The sequence below is a fragment of the Hypanus sabinus genome, unplaced genomic scaffold (genome assembly GCF_030144855.1).
Source record: "Hypanus sabinus isolate sHypSab1 unplaced genomic scaffold, sHypSab1.hap1 scaffold_643, whole genome shotgun sequence".
Lineage (NCBI taxonomy): Eukaryota > Metazoa > Chordata > Chondrichthyes > Myliobatiformes > Dasyatidae > Hypanus > Hypanus sabinus.
In genome coordinates this window covers 45,842-51,841 of record NW_026781499.1, presented here as the reverse complement: position 1 = coordinate 51,841, position 6,000 = coordinate 45,842, and positions in this window count along the sequence as shown.

Sequence of the window (6,000 nt, the reverse complement as noted above, 5' to 3'; positions counted from 1 at the left end):
GCAAGCAACTCAGCCGTCTCTCTGGCCGAAAGCTGCAGGCAGGAAGTTTCTCTCCCTTCTCCTGAAACATGTTCCTTCACTCCGTCATAAACTCCACTGGGCTTCCGACCGCGCCAACGACGTCTTTCAGCGCTTGCATGTACCCGCGGCAGTGGTCAAAGGCTCCGTCTTTCAGCGCTTGCGTGTACCCGCGGCAGTGGTCAAAGGCTCCGTCTTTCAGCGCTTGCGTGTACCCGCGGCAGTGGTCAAAGGCTCCGTCTTTCAGCGCTTGCATGTACCCGCGGCAGTGTTCAAAGGCTCCGGGTTTCAGCACTTGCATGTACCCGCGGCAGTGGTCAAAGTCTCCATCTTTCAGCGCTTGCGTGTACCCGCGGCAGTGGTCAAAGGCTCCGTCTTTCAGCGCTTGCGTGTACCCGCGGCAGTGGTCAAAGGCTCCGTCTTTCAGCGTTTGCATGTACCCGCGGCAGTGGTCAAAGGCTCCGTCTTTCAGCGCTTGCGTGTACCCGCGGCAGTGGTCAAAGGCTCCGTCTTTCAGCGCTTGCGTGTACCCGCGGCAGTGGTCAAAGGCTCCGTCTTTCAGCGTTTGCATGTACCCGCGGCAGTGGTCAAAGGCTCCGTCTGTCAGCGCTTGCGTGTACCCGCGGCAGTGGTCAAAGGCTCCGTCTTTCAGCGCTTCCATGTACCCGCGGCAATGGTCAAAGGCTCCGTCTGTCAGCGCTTGCGTGTACCCGCGGCGGTGGTCAAAGGCTCCGTCTTTCAGCGCTTCCATGTACCCGCGGCAGTGGTCAAAGGCTCCGTCTGTCAGCGCTTGCGTGTACCCGCGGCAGTGGTCAAAGGCTCCGTCTTTCAGCGCTTGCGAGTACCCGCGGCAGTGGTCAAAGGCTCCGTCTTTCAGCGCTTGCGTGTACCCGCGGCAGTGGTCAAAGGCTCCGTCTGTCAGCGCTTGCGTGTACTCGCGGCAGTGGTCAAAGGCTCCGTCTTTCAGCGCTTGCCTGTACCCGCGGCAGTGGTCACAGGCTCCGTCTGTCAGCGCTTGCGTGTACTCGCGGCAGTGGTCAAAGGCCCCGTCTTTCAGCGCTTGCGTGTACCCGCGGCAGTGGTCAAAGGCTCCGTCTTTCACCGCTTGCATGTACCCGCGGCAGTGGTCAAAGGCTCCGACTTTCAGCGCTTGCGTGCACCCGCGGCAGTGGTCAAAGTCTCCATCTTTCAGCGCTTGCGTGTACCCGCGGCAGTGGTCAAAGGCTCCGTCTTTCAGCGCTTGCGTGTACCCGCGGCAGTGGTCAAAGGCTCCGTCTTTCAGCGCTGGCATGTACCCGCGGCAGTGGTCAAAGGCTCCGTCTTTCAGCGCTGGCATGTACCCGCGGCAGTGGTCAAAGTCTCCGTCTTTCAGGGGCTCACAGCCTCAGCAGTCGGACTTCTCAGGCTCTCTTCAGTCGCTGTCTTTTCACATGAAAAGCGCGGCAATTGATCCTCGTCTGAGGAGTTGCTCCGCCCAAGTCTCATATTCCTCCTCACTCTGTGAGGTGCGCTTCCTTCCCGGGAACATCCTCACTCTCCGATAACCGGGACTCTCCGCCGGTGCGTACGGCCATTTATCCGGCAGCTGAGGCCAGATACAACGCAGAACTGTCACCCTTCGCTGGAGGTCCCATTCGCTCTTCCACATCGGGCCACACCCTCCCCTCACTCGGCCGAAACGACAGCAGCTTTTCTTTAAAGTCTCCGCGCACAGCGACAGGAATCTCGGCTTCCGATTCGTCAGCCTCGCCTTCACTCCCCTCTTCTCGAAAGGATGAAGGGCCCACGACCCACCCCCGCTCCCGGGGCCGCAAGAGCACCGGACAGATCTACTGCCCTAACGAAAGCGCTAGTATAAACTCAAGCGAAACCTTTGCCTGCCATTTTGTCAAATCTTAGTCCATGATCGCGACTGTTGCTGATGCTCTAACGGTACTTATAATCATAAGTCATAATCATAATATGGGCGACGGATATCCATTCCATTCCAAACACAAGCATTAGCTACAGGTAATCTCTTCGATTCGCAACAACATTCAATCCCTGCAGCCTTCATAATCCCGTCTCTCAATCACTTGACGGACAATTGTTTAACTCAGGTTTAAACACACAGACCCACTTGCTCAATGCTCAGGGCAATCACACAGCAGCTCAGACACTCCATCCCGGACGAGCCCCAACAATGAAACCCTCTGCTTGCCTGGGCTGCCCTCTGTGGCAGTCCCATACATCTTTCAATTACCTCGTACGTCCGGTGTATGCATACTACAGTCACTCCAATTCTGTGCACAAGTTGGGGCTCAAATCATTCACAAATTATATTCAGCGATCCACAGTGGACTACCGCAAACTGGCTCCATCTATAAATGCACTTTAAATTACAGTTTGTTTTGACTCTGATTTTAAGTTGGTTGCTGCCATTTTGTGAAATATTTGATTTTTTCTCTCTCTCTGGCATAATCTAATGTGTAAGTGGGAAACGTTGGCGGGTTGGAAGTGCCCACGGATTTTGGATGAGAACTGATTTGGGGGTGGACACCGATTTCTGGATGTTGGTGAATTTTTGGGGTGATGACAAATATCAAGGTTGTTCCGTGTACGGATACTTAAATAATAACTTTGGAAGTTGAAAAAATGTTCTTGCTACTTTTAATGTGGTGTAAGCTATATTGTGAACAGTTTGAAATGTTTCTTTTACTGGGGTAACCTATTGAGCATGTACTGGGTCGCTCGTCTTTGGGGGTCTACACAGATTTGGGGATGTACCTGGCGAGTATGAGTGTATCCGTTTTAGGGGTACCGGTAGATGTGGATGTTTGTGACGAATCTAAAGCGTGTTTCATTAGTAAATACGTTGAGAGTACATAGATAGAACTTTTTGACGGTGGAGGAAGCGATATTGTGAATTGTTTAAAATGATTCTTTTAAGAAGAGCCTTTGGGAGACTCCCTGAGGATGTATGGGAGCGGAGAGGACTCAGCTGACGGTCTACCGAGCAGTGGTTCTCACCACCCTCCTCTATGCCAGCGAGACCTGGACTGTCTACAGCAGACACGCTAAACAGCTCAACCAGTTCCATTTGAACTGCCTCCGCAGACTTCTCCACGTACGATGGCAGGACAAAGTCCCAGACACGGAGGTCCTGGAGCGGGCTAGCACCCACAGCATTTACACCCTCCTACACCAGATGGGCTTGCCATGTCGTCAGGATGTCTGACAGTTGACTACCAAAACAGCTGCTGTATGGAGAGCTGAGCCAGGGCAAGCGCTCAGTTGGAGGGCAGAAGAAACGTTTCAAAGACTGCCTCGAAGTGTCCCTCAAAGACCTCAACATCACTCCCAGTAGCTGGGTATCGCTTGCTCCGGACCGCCCAACCTGGTGGAGCAGGACCCCTAAAGGAGAGTATGCAGCAGAAATCAGACGCACCGCAGAGGCTCAGAGGATCGAGCTACCTCCACTTCCACTGCAGCACCTACCCTCATCTGTCCCACATGAGGGCGAGCTCTCCGGGCCCGGATCGGCCTCACCAGTCAACTCCGGACCCCAGTCACAAACCCCCGCCTGACAGAAGTCGTGGTCGTCTTCGATTCCGAAGGACGAACAACACCAATGAACCTTCAGCGGTCTTCTTGCTAATTTACAGTGGAGGCAGTCTTTTTATTTCGAGGTATGACGAATATGAAAGGCTGTGACGAATAAGGTTTTCTTACTTATGGAAACCTTTTTAATAAATGCACATTGAATGGTGAATTTGTTCAATAATTTACACCAGCTACTTTGTGAACGGTTGAAATTATTCTTACCCTGGGATAATCTAATGTGCATGTGGAAGTGTAGGCGGAATTGGGTTTGCACACGGATTTGGTGGTGCGCACAGATTTAGGAGCCTATCGGCAAATGTGGATGAACGGGGCTTTAAGATTCCGTCCTGATTTGTGTGTGTGTCGAATATAATGCTGACTTCATTACTAAATACTTTGATCATAAGTCGACAGTGAACTTTGAATTCTCTGGAGGTGCACGCAGCTAATTTTTGAACTCATTAAAATGATTCTTATTTTCGGACAATAGACTGCGCATGTGAGGTTATCAGAGGGTTTCCGGTGCTGCGTGGCCGGGGTTAGAGTTAAAGTGAGGGTGCAATTGCGCGGACATTAGGAAAATTATACCTCTTGGATTTCTTGATCTTGTTACTGGAGATTTAGTAACAGACAACACTGAAACTTTGATCTGGCCGACGCATTAATTAACCAGGTCCCACGCCTGCCTTTATTGTGATTTACCGGACATCTTTTTCAGAGTTGAAGGTTATTAATATGGTAAAGTGACGCGTCTGTTACTTATCGATCGTGTTGGGGTGGATGCTGATTATAGGAAATGCGTGCAATGTGTAGGCGTGAGTGTACCACCGTTTCTGGTGGTGTGGGGACCACACTGTGTGGTGGTGAGTGGGCATTTATGGAGGTTGTGTTTCCTCCATGGCCCAGGATAATGAAAGGCTTGGCACTTTGGGCATTAGGGTATGTAAGACCCCGCTGTTAGTTTTTAGTTTGAACATTTGGGGAGTACATTATGTTTTGAGGTCTAGTTATTTGGCTTCACCTCGCAGTAAGATGTAACCTCCCTGCATTTGTTTTTCTCTGAGGTTTATGATAAATCTGTGTCTGTCGGGGGCGTGTGTACCCGGGAGTAAATTAACAGAATTTACTGGATATTCAGTGTCAATTAACCCTGCAACCTGGGGTTCAGAGGTGACATATTTTCTCTGAATCCTTGTTTTTTATTGCCATCCAGTGGAAAAGGATAATGAAAAGCCTGTCACATTGATTAGGTGCAATTATATAACCATATAATAATTACAGCACGGAAACAGGCCATTTCGGCCCTTCTAGTCCGTGCAGAACGCTTACTCTCACGTAGCCCCAGCTACCTGCACTCAGCCCATAACCCTCCATTCCTTTCCTGTCCATATACCTATCCATTTTTTAAAAAATGGCAATATCGAACCTGCCTCAACCACTTCTACTGGACGCTCGTTCCACACAGCTACCACTCTCTGAGTAAAGAGATTCCCTCTCGTATCACCCCTAAACGTTTGCCCCTTAACTCTCAACTCATGTCCCCTTGTTTGAATCTCCCCTGCTCTCAATGTAAAAAGCCTATCCACGTCAACTCTATCTATCCCATCAAAATTTTAAATACCTCTATCAAGTCCCCACTCAACCTTCTGCGGTCCAAAGAATAAAGACCTAACTTGTTCAAACTTGTTTCTGTAATTTAGGTGCTGAAACCCAGGTAACATTCTAGTAAATCACCTATGTACACTCTCTATGTTGTTGAACATCTTTCCTAAAATTCGGTGACCAGAACTGTGCACAATACTGCAAATTTGGCCTCACTAATGCCTTGTACAATTTTAATGCTGCGGGCAAATCACGCAAACTTCCCATATTGCTCCGCCCCACGTCTTCATCACCAAAGTCAACACTTACCTTTACTGGGATCCTCCTCGTCCGTGCACAGATTTTAATGTTTATGTTTACAACTATGCCGATGTGGTGCTTATCGTTGGCGTCTCGGCAACGGTTGAAGGGTGAGTAGGTTAGGTGTTATGACGGTGTGTGGGCCAAGGTTTCTGTGGCTGTGAGGGTCAGGTGCTCTGACGGTGTGTGTGCCAGGGTTTCTGTGGCTGTGAGGGTCCGGTGTTGTGACGGTGTGTGGACCAGGGTTTCTGTGGCTGTGAGGGTCAGGTGCTCTGACGGTGTGTGTGCCAGGGTTTCTGTGACTGTGAGGGTCAGGTGTTGTGACGGTGTGTGGACCAAGGTTTCTGTGGCTGTGAGGGTCAGGTGTTGTGACGGTGTGTGGACCAGGGTTTCTGTGATTATGAGGATCAGGTGTTGTGACGGTGTGTGGACAGGGGTTTCTGTGGCTGTGAGGGTCAGGTGTTGTGACGGTGTGTGGACCAGGGTTTCTGTGGCTCT